Genomic DNA, 16,578 nt, shown 5'->3' with positions numbered 1-16,578 from the left:
ACAGGTATCGATACGAAGTTGCTTTACACTGAGAGATTAAAAGAGAAGTAGATCACTAGTATAAATGAATGTAAGTTTTGTTTATGCTTATGTTTTTGTATTGACAATGACATCCCAATGGTTTAAATGAATAAAATACATTTCTTCGAAAATGATTTGATAATATATTTATTATGTTTTTCTGAGAACAAATTCTGCAACACTTTTAATCAAATGATTACTCTGAAATTATTTTAAAAACATAAATTAAACCGGTATTTTCTGGCCGTGAAATTGGGGATGTCACAGGCGTAGTCTCCCTACGCCGTCTCACAGCTTTGCTTCATCTTTGTTGTTCGTTCTTCATCATATCCTCCTTAACTTGTTCCTTCTTTTTGATTAAAATATTTAATACTACAATTTTTAATGGCAAAAATTGCAAAATATGGGTTCTTTTATATACTATTACGAAGGACGGGGTTAAAAAAATTATTCTTCGTCGAGTTCTTTACCTGCAATATGATATGATTGGCGTAAAACTGAAGTTACTTTTTTTGTGATTATTGAAGGATTATCCCATGTTTTAATCCATGTCGATTAGAAATTAACAGTCGATAAACAAGAGTCCCCGATAGCATATATGATTGTAAATTACCTGTTTCCATGTTTCTTGATTTCATTGATTGTAAATTCCATGTTTCCTTGATTTCATTGCTTTCCTGTTCTGATCTTTATACATGGGATAGTGCAAATTAAATGTAGTTTTCCATGTTTTGATCATATACATATTAATTTGCTGTTTCTCCGAATTGGATTTTATACTTAAGATAATAAATAATTACAATTTTACAATGGTATATGAATGCTAATATCATAAAATGATATTTCTACACAATCTTGCTGATGTGACAATGAAGTTGATGTAAACATTCCAAATCAATAAAGTGAATCCACATTATTTTCCTTATTCCATATAACACGTGTTCAAAAACCCCTAATTCCATAAAAAAGAATGAAGATTTTCAAATCCTCAATCCCATCCTTGAAACCTAATTTCAAAATCAAATACTTCTCATCATCTCCGAAACCCCAACCTGACAATGTTAGTCCAATGGCTTCTCTCCTCAAAACCCGATCCGTTATCCGGTTCAGAGGCCCCGACACAATCAAGTTCTTACAAGGCTTATTGACAAACGATGTCCGCAGGTTTGCTGATGAGAAATCGATCTTGGTTACCCGGTCTCTGTATGTCACCATGTTAACACCATAAGGGAGGTTTTTGTACGATTTGTTTCTCTACAACCCGCCCCGACCCGATGAAAAGCTTGACCCGATTGGGTCTGGGTCGAGACCTAGACTCGAACAAGATGAAGTGGAGCTTCTTGCTGATGTTGATTGTTCTGTGCTGGACGAGCTGGTGGAGACACTAAAGAAGTAAGTTGCAATAATCAATCTGTATGTTTGCAATCGTTTTTTTTTTTTTGTGAGGTTGTTGTTTGTTTATCTTGTGGTAGATATCGATTGAGGTCAAAGGTTGATATCGAGAATGTGGGAGAATCCTTCTCTTGTTGGCAACGATATGGTGTCAATCATAATCAACGTTCTTCACAAGGAAATAGCATCGGGTGGAAATGGCATAAAGATCCCCGATTGGATTGCTTAGGGTTCCGAGGAATCTTTCCCTCAAATACAACACGTAACTTCTCTTCTCAGTTCTCCCAACAATGGTTTTTTTCACAAATTATAGTAATCGACTGGAAATTTGCAATTGTAGCACCTATGGTGGAGGGTGATACAGAAACCAAAGAAGAAAACTACATTTTATGGAGATTAGAAAATGGAGTTGCAGAAGGCTCGATTGAGATCCCAAAAGGCACGTTTCATTTGGTTTGCTTAATGTTTTCAGAATCAAATCAAAAAGTGTTTTATACGCATACGCTCTTTAGGTGAGGCAATCCCACTGGAGTACAATCTTGCTGGTTTAAACGCGATAAGCTTTGAGAAAGGGTGTTACATAGGCCAAGAACTCATTGCTCGATCACATCATCGTGGTGTTATCAGGAAACGTTTGGTTCCAATCAAGTTCCTCAATCAATCTGGAAAAGGTACGAATCAAATCACTATCCAATTCAAGAATTATCACTAATCTTTTTGAACTTTTTTTTCTTCAGAGGTAGAGCAAAAGGTTGGTCGGAGTTCAGAAGTAATCTCTATGAAATCCGGGAAGAAAGTAGGAATGGTGACAATGGCTGTTGGGTCTAGTGGGGTTGGGGTACTTAGGGTTGAGGAAGCTTTTAAAGGGTCAGGGAATTTAGTGATGAAAGGAGAAGAAGATGTAAAGGTGGAGGTGGTTTGGCCTGAATGGTGGCCAAGGGAGTGGTTTTTGGAGCATGAGTAATATAAAATTTTGTTGCAATTGGTTAAGTTTTGAAGAAATAAGGGTAATGTGTAAAACTTTTATTATGAGTTATGGTGTATGTATACTTTTGAGTATAAGTAAAAGTAAACATAAATCCAACACTTGGAGGGTTTTAGCCGTTATCTTAACTATTATATAAAGCATATTGATATAACACTTGCCATTGTCGAACTCTACCAAGCTTGATGATCGTTAACCGTAGGCAAAATTACCAATCACATATGAAAGTTCATCTGGATGTTCAGCGCACAGAGTACAACGAATACGTTAAAGTCTGGACAACAAACAATCATTAACATTAGTTTGTCTCTTATTATACATCCTAAAAAAGTACGTATAATAGTTTATCTAATTGTGTATTACCTCAAATCCTATAATTCAAACGATTAGTAGATTAACCATCCTCTGTAGTCAACATCAAATCAGTATACCCTGTTACAACACCAACACCAGTGATATCTACAAAACGATACACCATGTATATTTGAAATCAGGGAATAGAACACAAAACGAAAAGAGGATGTGTGTTCTCGATAATGATGACTACTTACTAACTGCACACTCCTCCAACATCATCGAAAATGATATCTACAAACTTCGAAAAATAAAAGGAACTCAAAGTACGTAGGAAGCGAGTTGTCATGGTTTTCACGGATGTGTTTTTATGAAATATTATTTTAAATTTGTGGCTTACCGTATTTAAAATAACAAGTTTATCACCAACAAAGAAATTTGAAATTGCATACACATCGCTTTCCTTCAACAATTCATCAAACTTTCTAATTACACCCGTTTTGATAGTAGTAAAAATATGTTTTCCCTAATATTATCATATTAACAAACAAAGGATAAAAAACTATATAAATATAGACAAAAACGATAAAACTTAGATATGACATGTTGCTACCTCCTCATCCATTAAAACCATATCAAGGTTATTCAATTCAAAAAGCTTCATGTATACATATTGCTTCTGTAAATGAACAAGGCATCCCTTGAACTTCTAGCTGTCAGCATCAGTTTTACAACTAACTAATCAAATGATACCTTGTGAACCCATGTCTCCAACAGTGATACCTACAATTGATAGACCACATGCATCATTTATTAAGACATCATAAACAAAGTTACATATATACAAAATTAATAAGGTGTTAGCTGAACAATCCAACCACAACCGCCAATCAGAAGATCAAAAGCTCTTATTACAGCTAAACCGTAACCGCAGCCAACCGAAGAGTAACCCACAATTGAACGCCACACTGGAAAACGAAGGCTTTCCAAAGACGAACATTCGAAAACAAAGCTCAATAAGGCATTCCACATGGCATACACACATTCTTCTTGTGACACATCAACAAAAATTCTTCTATAACGATATAGCTTAAAATGGTTTATATTATTATATACAAAGTATTATGTATCAAGGAAACCATAATGTCTAGAGATATGCCACTTTTAGCGATATGTACATTTTCATGTTTTAAGCTAACGTAGATTATAAAGAATGTTGGCGAACGTAGTGATATATCTATATAATCAAACGGTTAGCTTACTTTGTTTTTAGAAGAAAAAATATATTATATATTTTTTTTAGAAAAAAAAAATGTATTATATGACGAAAAGCCTAATGTTCCACAATATGTCATTTTCCTTTTTATTAAGGTATTAGTGAATTAGTTACAATATGGTGAATATAGTAATATATCTCATAACCAAGATATTAGTTTACATTCTTTTTTACCAATACAATGTGTCGTGAAAACTACTAGTGTGTTTCTTACAATGTGTCGTGAAAACTACTAGTGTGGTGCTTAATATATAAACCGTTAGAAAAAGTTGCAGCTCTATTCAACGTTATCTTCGGCAAATATATGCTACCTATGTGGTAGCAACATGCTTGTTGACATGTGAGGATGGTGGGCCTAACAAATTAGACAAATGATAGAATATCATGACAATTATTTGTAATGAAATCTATGACAATAATGTAGAAAATAAATAAGAAATTATTGAAACTTGCGTTTAACACTAATTTGTACGATGTTTGTTTTTCAAGATACAACTAGAAGTTGTTCTTTTATACTATCTAAACCTAGCAAATTCCGAATTACACCTTGAATGTAGCAATATAACACAAGAAAGAAGTAGACGATGAGAGTTTTTAGTAGCATTTGGTATTTATACACTACAAGAAAAATCATAAATAGTTACGAAAACTTGCTACGGAATTGAAATCCGTAGCTATTCTATTACGGAATGTGCTACAAAATGGCTTTTCGTAGCTAGTTTGCTACGGAAATGACTACAGAGTTACATTCTGTAGCTAAACTAGGAATAACTACAAAAAGTTACTACGTAATCAAAATATGTAGATATTATACTACGGAATATGCTACAAAATAGCTGGCCGTAGCTATTTTTCTACGGAAATAGCTAGGGAGTTGCATTTTCGTAGCTAAATCTTGAATTGTTGCTACAAAATCAAAATTTGTAGCTATTTTACTATGAAATATACTACGTGGTTGTTGGTTGTAGCTAGTTTGCTACGGAACTTGTTATGTAATCCATTTTCGTAGTTAGTTGGCTACAAAATCGGTTACGAAATAAAAATACGTAGCTAGTTTGCTAAATAATAGAAATCCATAGCTACTTTGTGACGAAAATTTGCTACACAATAAAAATTTGTAGCTAATATACAACGGAACTTATAATGGAAAGGTTAACCGTTGTTATTTGTGTATCTAAGTTGTTTTTGAATTTGCAAAATAGCTACAGAATCTTAATCCGTAGCTATGTGGCTACGGAATATTTCGTAGTCAATTAGTTACGGAATATACTTCCGTAGTAAAATAGAAAAAAATATTTTACCAAAAAAAAATAAATTACTGTTTTTAATTGTGTTATGATTTTTAATTATAATTTAATTATGATTAATAAAATTCTTTACATATTATTACGGAATATCGCCTCATGTGGTTGTAGTTAGATAAGTCACTTTTCTATTTATTTGAGATTGGCCACATTTTTTTAATCATTTAGTCAGTTTCCGTCCAATTGTTTGTGGTTTCATACGTTTACTCCCCCACGCGTTTTCTACTGTTACTTCTAGTCCAATTGTTTCTGGTGTTATACCTTTAGTCCCTCCACTATATTCTAAGGTTTGCCGGTTTATTTCTGATCCCTCCACCTGCTTCCACCGCTTTTTTTTTTTGGTTCCATCTAAACATTTTTGGAGAAACTGGAGTAGAAGTCGGTGAGCCACCGTCCATCATTGCTTTCCGATTCCTTTGATAATCAACTAGAATTCATACATCGATCGATTGAGACTTCCTTCTCTCCTTTGGAAGCCTGCGATGCCCGTTGTGATCTCCGACGCTCCCCTTTCTTGCACCTCAAACCCCTCCCCCTTTCTCTCAGCCTCCACCACCACCTGTCGCCGACGCCTTCTTTAGTTCAGTTCAATTGGTCGTTGTTTACTTTGTGGTTTTGCCGTTCGTCTTATTCTATCGCCTCTTCTGATTTACTTTTGTGTCGGAGGTTTCGTTGTTGTTGTTGGGTGCCGATTTTTGAGGGACCGGTTGATTATGTGTGTAAGAGGCATACACCAAAGTATTTTACTTATTGTCGATTTTTTTGACATGATGATTTCTGCTTTTATGATTTTCAATTTATGAGGAGTTGCTATGGGTTTGTTGTCTACGATTCAGATATGTGTACATTGTATTAATTATTGCCTATTTCTAAGAATATTTGTAAAACATTCCCCCTATCGAGTGAATGCCTCATTGATATTGTCAGTCTAATTGCAAATACTCTCATCTCATATTGACCTCGAATCCTTTTTAAGTTGTTGAATCACTGCATTCAACTAGGACTTTGAGAGGTCTCCATGAAGAAGGTCGTACAAACACAAGATTCGCTAACCGATTTTGTTTATTTTATTATGACCTTTTGTGTGTTCTTTCAATTTTAGATGAGATATTCTTATGTACGTTAAGGGAAAGATAAACCGGTAAACAGGTGTGGAGTTTTTTTTCGAATCACGAACAACAGTAGGTCTCATGTCAATTTCAGGGTAAACTATGTAGCAAGTTCAGTAATAACATGTTTCTTCAACCTACATCTAATCTATTTGGCGATCTGTTGATTTGATTGCATGTTGCAGGTGAAGGATGTTATGAAGAAGCAAGATGAACTTCCAGTATGTGGTGAAGGAGACCTGATAATGGAATAATTGGTGGAGCTAACAAATAAAGGATGTGATTGTCTTCTGGTGATTAATGATGATTGCCACTGATAGTGATCTTAGGCATATACTCAAAGCTAGCAAAAGGGGATCATTAAACTTACTGTTGGTGAGATGTGGAACAGGTAACATTGATCATAAATAACTTTGATTTTGTGGAAAAGAGGATGAAATCTATGTGTTTAGCACTTATTTTTTTTTTTTGATAAAGATTAGAAATGTATTGTGATTATAGGAGCCTAAGAACCATATGTGCAGAAAGAATGGCTGTTGAAGCAATGAAGAAGATGGAGGCTCCTCCATCCCTATTCGGTTCTTGCATGTAATCAATGAAGACAACATGGTGTCACCTGGTCCTTGAAGGTTAGATATAGATGCAACAACTACAATGTGTTAATGGTAAATGATAGTTTCGTCCAAGGTTTTTTTTTCTTTAGGGGCCTTGGTTTATCGTTTTAATTTTGTATTGAGAAATTGTTGGTTTGTTTTTTTTTATTCGATTGAAGCTGAACTTGGTCTGATTTTGAATCAGACTAAATGACTCTTTTACCCTTACATTCCAAAATAAAATTTCACAATACTCATCAAATTAAAACGTAACAGCCACTTATATGCATTGAAATGAGCTTCCATTAACTTTATAATCTCACTTTTTATCTTTAGCTTTATTTGCAACTCTTGTGATATGAATTCAGGATTACAGATCAGATAAAAGGGGAGAGTGGATACTTAACCAAAGAATGAGGAACTATAGAAGCCGTACAGAATGTATGGGGGATATACAAAGGCTAAATGCATATTTTCTTGCAATTTATGTGTCACTGATTCCACCGGAATAAGAGAACGAAAAACAGAAGCAACTCATGGCATTATTGGATAAACATGTTACAAAATAATGGCCCGAAGCTCGATTATTTCCTTATGGATCATGTGCCCATTCATTTGGATTTCGTAAAAGTGACATTGGTGTTTGTCTTGCAATGGGAAATGCAGATATTGACAAAGCAGAGATTTTGTTGAAGCTTCCAGATATTTTGAAATATGATAATCTTGGGAATGTTCACGTAATTCTCTTGAAGGGTAAATTGGTCTTTTTAGGTTTTGTTTTCAAAACAAATTCAATCAATCTCATTATCTTAAACATAAATCCTAAAATTATGCAAAACATAATCAATTCTCAGTTCTCAAAATCTCAAATGACCATTTTGCCCTTATTTCTGTAGGCACTGACTCGAGCCAGGTTCCCATAGTGAGGCTTATGGATCTTACTATTGGAATCTGTTGCGATATTTGTGTAAACAACTTGCTTGCTGTTATAAATACAAAGCTTCTACGTGACTACTCTAAGATAGATGTATGATTGAGACAATTGCCCTATCTCGCTATGTGTGAGTTAACCGACGCTAGGAGAGGAGAGCAGAAATGAAGACTTCAAGAATTGTTTGGTCCGATAACAACGCATCAGAGGATACGACTTTATAAGGTTAGGGTTTATAATTTCTTTAATTTTGGTTTTAGATTTCAAAGATTAATGAAATGTTTGAAATTTAAATTTTGAAATTGTTTGGAGGGAATGATAACATGTTATGAAATTATGACTTTTTTAAAGAAAAAATTTCCATTGTTAAAAATGGATCCGTTTGTTTTTTAAAATAAATAGTACGAACTGTTATCTGAAATAGTTGATATGGGTTAATAAAAGAGTGCAATTTCATTTTTTTCTCATCTGATACAATTAAAGAATTCCATAATAGGTTAAAAAACATAGGAAAGATGAACGGATTTTATTTTTTTAGCTACTTTTATGTGTGTATTGGATTGTAGATGTTTGTGTGTGCATTGCTATTATTGTCATAAAGGAAAGTTGTGTTAATATATATATATATATATATATATATATATATATATATATATATATATATATATATATTGTAACACCCAAAAATTTCAAACAGATTTAAACTTTTAAAACATGTCAAGTTCATCAAAACATTACAACTTCGTTTTCAAAATATTATTTATCAGAGTATTCCCAGAAACATAAACATAATATGAGGAGCTGTACGATCATGCCTTCGCCTTGCCGCGGTCCCCTGATGTACCTGAAACAATAAACTGAAACTGTAAGCCCGAAAGCTTAGTGAGTTACCCCCAAAATACCGATACACATACAGTCCACATAACCATGTCAACAATAACATATCATAACAAACTGAACATAACAGCACATAACGGGTCCACAGCCCTACAGACTGTAATACCCACGAGCCCACAGTACGACTCTCCCTTAGCCCGTAACTAGAATGCTCCCGAGCCCACAGTACGAGTCTCCCTTAGCCCGTAACAGGAATGCTCCTAGGGTTTGTTGGCTACCGCACGAAGCAGTACAACCTCAACCCATCCCATATAACAAACACATAACATAACCACTTAGCATGCAATAATCACATAACATCACAGGTAGTCCTACAGATCCACCTAACTGGCATAACCACTAGCATGCAACACTAACTCGTACTCAACCTCTAACACTGATAGGATAATATATCCAATGGGCCGACCTTGGTGCCTTAGACCCCTTAGTCTAATGAGGATAACTCACCTTGCAACTGCCGTCTGAAACTAGAAAGCTCAACTCCCGGATCACCAACACGAACTCCACCACCTATAGTTACCATAAAACCCTTTTTCATAAATCTCCAAATTACCGGAATACCCTCAGAAGTCAACTGGTCAACCCTTGGTCCAAGTCAAAGTCCACAGTCAAAGTCAACAGTCCATGTTGACTCGACTCGTCGAGTGCAGTTCACCGACTCGTCGAGTCCTTCCTGAACTCGAGAAGTCGTGAAATCCTTGATTGGCTCGTCGAGTTCCCCTTTAACTCGCCGAGTTCATACGTGTCCAAGAATTGGGAGAAACCCTAGCCGACTCGCCGAGTCTTCGAACGACTCACCGAGTTCAAGGCAATCTTCAACGGACTCGCCGAGTTGTTCATCCAACTCGTCGAGTTCATGGCCATCTTCAACGGGCTCTCTGAGTTGTTCATCCAACTCGCCGAGTCCTTGCAGACCTTCATCCATGCATATGCTATTTAAGCCATGGCAAGGTTCCAGATTACAGATCCAAGCTTCTAAGGCATGTTTATCACGTAAAGTTGCAAACTTTACGCACATGCAAGGCTCTAAAGGCCCTAAATGACTAATCTAAGCTTCCAATGGAGCTTTACACCTTGGGAGAGTCTCATTCTTGCACAAGCTGGAAACTTTATGGACTAAGAAGCCCAAGGGAGCTCAGTTCTGAAGTTACAACTCCAGATCTTAGCTTGCACACAAGAATAACTTCCATTCATACCATTAAAACCCTAGAATTTGTCCAAAGAGGGGATCTAGAATGAAATGAGGTCAGGGTAACGATTTATACCTTCCAGAAGATGCCCAATAAGGTAGATTTCAGATCCCACAAGCTCCTTGCTTCTGAATACTTGCTCTCCAAGCTCCCTTCTCCACCAAATCCTCTTCCAAGCTCAAAAATACACAAATGGAACACACACACTCGATTAGGGTTTGAGAGGGACAAGAAGCAGTAAAGGGGAGGCTGGGGGAGGCCAATGATCCTTTAAATAGGGTGCAAAACCCCGAGATTTAGGGTTTCATCTGCCAGCTCCTACTCGTCGAGTCCCTTCTTGGACTCGACGAGTAGGTCATTAAAATACGTGGACCAACCCGCTGTTACTCGACGAGTAGGGCAATCAACTCGTCGAGTAGCCCTTGAAATCAAGAAACTCACACATTAAATCAATACCTGAGAATCGGGGCGTTACAATTCTCCCCCACTTGAACTAGACTTCGTCCTCGAAGTCTGTTGCAGCGAATAACTCCGGGTAATGCTCCCGCATTTCAGCCTCCGCCTCCCACGTCCACTCGGACTCCCTCCGATGCTCCCACTGTACCTTCACCAAGGTATCTCCTTATTCCTCAGAATTTTCATCTTTTTCTCCAGTATGGCCATAGGCCTCTCTACGTAATTCAGGCGTTCATCAACCTGAATATCATCCACACGATGGAATACCCTAGATTGAAATACCACTTTATACGTAACTCGGGTCTAACCCATAACTTGAAATCCAAGGACCTATCCTTGCATCTCATCCAAAATCCTCTGATTCTTCACAACTGAGTAACACTCATATTAAATACCGGGTTCCGGCCCGGTCGCGGAGCTAAAGGATTCCCACATAGTTGCCTCACATGAATTCCGAACGAAATCCTTCCCTGGAACTAGTTGGCACTAGATATCATGCCTCTGCGACTCTAACAACCTCCTGATCCAATCGATCGGATCCATGCATCAAATCCTGACGTCACCAAATCCAGGGCTAAAAGTGATTGCTACCTGACCAACGGTAGACTTATATCACAACGACCTTAAGCAATTCCTTGCTCCCTTGATCTCTTAACTGTAGTGGCATTCCTACAGTCTTATCGCTGGCTTAACCAGGTCTGATCCCTCTGGGGAAACCCATAACCAATCTGTGGATTTCCATATCCTCACTGCTACACCCGAACTGGTGGATACTATTGTTCCCTTCGCGTCCTAGCAACGCGCTCATACTATCCACCAACCTAGTGAATGTTGCGGCTACACCCACAGACTTACATCACTCTAGCACTATTTGCTGCTAGTGAATGCTACGGCTACCCCCGCAGTCTTACAACACTTGCCTACCGGTCGAACACGCGATCGACCTAACACACAACTGAACTTAATTCATGGCTAGAATCCCATCCTGTTTTTCCCCAAGTTCTGCTATCAAGCGTCGAGAAGACTCGATTCACATGTTGGGGAGCTTTACCGAACTCCCAACTCACACAACACTCAAACCAAGCAGCCACTTGGGTTGTTTTCCTTCCTGTCAACGATGCGAAACTTATCCCATTTTTAAAACCGATCCTGCTTCTGCATTCCGGTTCGATTCTCCCCCACTTAGATTCAACTAAGTCTTCACAATACATGGAAATTTGAAAATTCCCAATCCTTCTTACTTCCAACGATCGATCTGATGACAATCAGACCCCACCCACTGGTACTCCTTACTAGCTGCCCCAAATGATCACACACTTCTAATAACTAGATGAACACTTCTTGAATCCCAGTGAAACCGACAGTCCCTAATGCTTGGATGACCCCACGTTCAAGTCCTGGAGACCAAAAGATAGATGCTCCAACTAATACCTCGTCGACGGGTTACTTCCCTTAGCGCCTTAGTCCGTCAACCACCAACGGCTGCTAGAACCACTGAATCCTGACAAAGCTGAATAACCATCCTGTGGAACCCTGTCCGTAGACCTCCCACATAATACTCTTCTTCCCAAGATGCTCCAAACAAGTTTCCCATTATCGGGCTCTAGAATCATTCTCTTCAGGGTTCGCATCCTGACTCACTTACCAGCTTAAACATCCACAGTTGAACTGCAGCAGCCGAAACAACCTTTGCCCTAAACCGGGCTACAAACCACTCCCAAAACAGAGTCTGCAATCCCAAAAGTGCAATAGACCGCACAATCAATCCTTACCACCTAATAACAGGTATCCAAGGCAAACCGAACCTCACAAAATACGTATGTCACATCGACTCACCTGCGCTCACCGACGCTGAAATAATATCGCCATTCCCTACAACGAACTGACCCGAGCTGGAATACAGTCTGATCAAGGGATCACAAGCCTGCTCACTCCTTCGAACTCGAAACACTGAAAGAGCACTACCCTTGCCATAGATGATAAAATTCTAATCAATCACTCTACCTCCCCTCTTCTAATGAATCCCTGAACTCTAATCACCTACAATTCTTTGATAATAAAATTTATCCTGACACCTCCAATGTCCTAACAACTCATGAAACTCTGCAACACATAAATCAGACATGACAGGTAACTAACCCGAAATTACTGCTTATCCATATTCAACAATATTACCAGACAAAAATAAATACCAATCATGGACGATTGACCACAATATTATTACAGAATGGGGGTTTTCCAATTACATACCAGAGACTTCTTGTGGCTCGACCTTGACCTCCTGAGGAACGATGACCGCTGGAATCTGAATTCCTTCCGTCCTCAACGCAGGACAGCTGGACCTGAAATGACCTGACTGGTGACAGTGAAAGCATATCGGATCCTTCTTGCAATCCCGTTGCACATGCCCTCTCTCCCCGCACTTGTAGCACCTGAATTTATGACAAAAAAATCCGTGGGTTCCCCCACACTTGCCACACACCTCCTGACCCTCCTGACTTCCAGTACTTAGGTTAGCTGTCTCCAACTCTTCGTCCTCTATTGAAAAGTCCCTCCTCCTCTTTCCTAGTTGTGACCCCACCACCGGCACTCCCCCAGTAGCCATCCTGGTAGCAACATCTCTCACAGATTGCAACGCTGCAACATGCTCCTCGAACTTGGCGATCACCCTGGCGGTGACCCGGTCCACGACACCGAACAATTCTTCTCGCAAAATCTGAGAAACCTCCACGGAAATTATCTCCCGTATCTGATCGACGGAAAATACCGGCCTATCCTGGCCACTCGCTCCCGATCCTGATCCGGATCCCGCCTCAAATCGATTCGCCATCACCATACTAAACATATACCAGAAAGATATCAGATAATCCGCATACACGACGGGGAACCTACTCCCAACCAAACCCTCAGGGTTGTGATTTCCTTGATACGCGTATGGGTCCTGTGTTTTCAGTAGTACGGGCCCATACTACCATCCACACCTACCCATATTTGTCTCAAGTATCACCACAACACCCTACAATATACATATACATAGCGAACGATAAATCCTCACTCCTAGAGGAATGCTAAATATCTCATAACTGGCCTCCCGGCCTCTCACTACCCACCCATCCACCAACTGCCACACGACCCTCCATTGGTGCCAGTTAACTATTGCATGAATACAATCACATACCACACGACTTAAACAATCTTAGACTAAAAGATTTAACCCCACAACGGTTGGACTCAGACAAGATCTGCGCAGCAGGACCAAATCCCTTACCCCAAGACCATTTAACCCATGTAGCATGTGACTTAGAGTATTCACCCAATAGTTAGTTCACACGCAAAAGAGTCACAAACAATCAATTGAGGTACTCTACATAAGATAAGGCATCAAAGATAAGGTAATTCTATCATACGAGTCCTGAGGATCCATATCTTATTACTAGCATGCTGTTCTAACATATCACATAATATCAAATAACTTGTATCGTATTTTGGGGTCTACTTACTGGCTCTGACTGATCGTACACCCTGCATCCTCCTTTATTTTTTTTGAAAGCCATTTTAGAAATTATTTTGAAAACCTTTCCTTGATTTGAGACTGGATTCACACGAATGTTCCTCCAATTCACTCAAACCAGGCTCTGATACCAACTTGTAACACCCAAAAATTTCAAACAGATTTAAACTTTTAAAACATGTCAAGTTCATCAAAACATTACAACTTTGTTTTCAAAATATTATTTATCAGAGTATTCCCAGAAACATAAACATAATATGAGGAGCTGTACGATCATGCCTTCGCCTTGCTGCGGTCCCCTGATGTACCTGAAACAATAAACTGAAACTGTAAGCCCGAAAGCTTAGTGAGTTACCCCCAAAATACCGATACACATACAGTCCACATAACCATGTCAGCAATAACATATCATAACAAACTGAACAGAACAGCACATAACGGGTCCACAGCCCTACAGACTGTAATACCCACGAGCCCACAGTACGACTCTCCCTTAGCCCGTAACTGGAATGCTCCCGAGCCCACAGTACGAGTCTCCCTTAGCCCGTAACAGGAATACTCCTAGGGTTTGTTGGCTACCGCACGAAGCAGTACAACCTCAACCCATCCCATATAACAAACACATAACATAACCACTTAGCATGCAATAATCACATAACATCACAGGTAGTCCTACAGATCTACCTAACTGGCATAACCACTAGCATTCAACACTAACTCGTACTCAACCTCTAACACTGCTAGGATAATATATCCAATGGGCCCGCCTTGGTGCCTTAGACCCCTTAGTATAGTGAGGATAACTCACCTTGAAACTGCCGTCTGAAACTAGAAAGCTCAACTCCCGGATCACCAACACGAACTCCACCACCTATAGTTACCATAAACCCTTTTTCATAAATCTTAAAATTACCGGAATACCCTCAGAAGTCAACTGGTCAACCCTTGGTCCAAGTCAAAGTCCACAGTCAAAGTCAACAGTCCATGTTGACTCGACTCGTCGAGTGTAGTTCACCGACTCGTCGAGTCCTTCCTGAACTCGAGAAGTCGTGAAATCCTTGATTGGCTCGTCGAGTTCCCCTTTAACTCGCCGAGTTCATACGTGTCCAAGAATTGGGAGAAACCCTAGCCGACTCGCCGAGTCTTCGAACGACTCGCCGAGTTCAAGGCAATCTTCAACGGACTCGCCGAGTTGTTCATCCAACTCGACGAGTTCATGGCCATCTTCAACGGGCTCTCCGAGTTGTTCATCTAACTCGTCGAGTCCTTGCAGACCTTCATCCATGCAGACGCTATTTAAGCCATGACAAGGTTCCAGATTACAGATCCAAGCTTCTAAGGCATGTTTATTACATAAAGTTGCAAACTTTACGCACATGCAAGGCTCTAAAGGCCCTAAATGACCAATCTAAGCTTCCAATGGAGCTTTACACCTTGGGAGAGTCTCATTCTTGCACAAGCTGGAAACTTTATGGACTAAGAAGCCCAAGGGAGCTCAGTTCTGAAGTTACAACTCCAGATCTTAGCTTGCACACAAGAATAACTTCCATTCATACCATGAATACCCTAGAATTTTTCCAAAGAGGGGATCTAGAATGAAATGAGGTCAGGGTAACGATTTATACCTTCCAGAAGATGCCCAATAAGGTAGATTTCAGATCCCACAAGCTTCTTGCTTCTGAATACTTGCTCTCCAAGCTCCCTTCTCCACCAAATCCTCTTCCAAGCTCAAAAATACACAAATGGAACACACACACTCGATTAGGGTTTGAGAGGGACAAGAAGCAGTAAAGGGGAGGCTGGGGGAGGCCAATGATCCTTTAAATAGGGTACAAAACCCCGAGATTTAGGGTTTCATCTGCCAGCTCCTACTCGTCGAGTCCCTTCTTGGACTCGGCGAGTAGGTCATTAAAATACGTGGACCAACCCGCTGCTACTTGACGAGTAGGGCAATCAACTCGTCGAGTAGCCCTTGAAATCAAGAAACTCACACATTAAATCAATACCTGAGAATCGGGGCGTTACATATATATATATATATATATATATATATATATATATATATATATATAATAGCAATCTACTTTGTGTAAGTTTACATGTTTAAAATGAAAGTAAGATGCTATGATGGGTTAAAAAGGAAAGTAGGCTGCTATTATAGGTTAAAGTGAAAGTAAGATGCTATGATTGGTTAAAAATTAAAGTATGTTGCCAATATAGGTTAAGAATGAAAGTTGATTGTCATTATGGGTCAAAACGAAATGACATCCTCAATAAAAAAAACATAAAATTATCTTTTTGAATAATTCATAATTGCAAAATAAACATTTATATATTGTTAGTTTAATAATCAAGGAAACATTTATATATTGTCAGTTAGAATCTTAATTTTTTTTTGAACAATACTTAGTGGCATCCTATTTTTTTTTAAATAAAGTATAGCAATTTCTATGCACGACTCATTCTACTGTTCTAGCACAAAAAGACTAAACTACAAGAATTTCCCCTGTGCATTGTCAGGATTATTCATTACATCACAAAAAGAAAGAAGAAATTATATACTAAAATTATAATAGTTTTATGTTAATGCAATAAATACTTAAAAACAATTGAATTAGT

At 38.6% G+C, this 16,578-nt stretch overlaps 1 pseudogene across 1 annotated transcript; it reads left to right on the top strand.

The window, feature by feature from the left end:
• Positions 1–939: 939 nt before the first annotated feature.
• LOC145166806 (putative transferase At4g12130, mitochondrial) lies at positions 940–2,513 on the top strand (annotated as a pseudogene). The gene is made up of 5 exons (XR_013740723.1): positions 940–1,413; positions 1,494–1,675; positions 1,754–1,852; positions 1,926–2,084; positions 2,151–2,513. The product of XR_013740723.1 is annotated as a putative transferase At4g12130, mitochondrial (transcript).
• The last annotated feature ends 14,065 nt before the right edge of the window (positions 2,514–16,578 follow it).

The sequence above is a fragment of the Lactuca virosa genome, chromosome 3 (genome assembly GCF_052849685.1).
Source record: "Lactuca virosa cultivar CGN04683 chromosome 3, Lactuca_virosa_CGN04683_v6, whole genome shotgun sequence".
NCBI lineage: Eukaryota > Viridiplantae > Streptophyta > Magnoliopsida > Asterales > Asteraceae > Lactuca > Lactuca virosa.
This window is presented reverse-complemented; position numbering and strand designations above follow the sequence as displayed.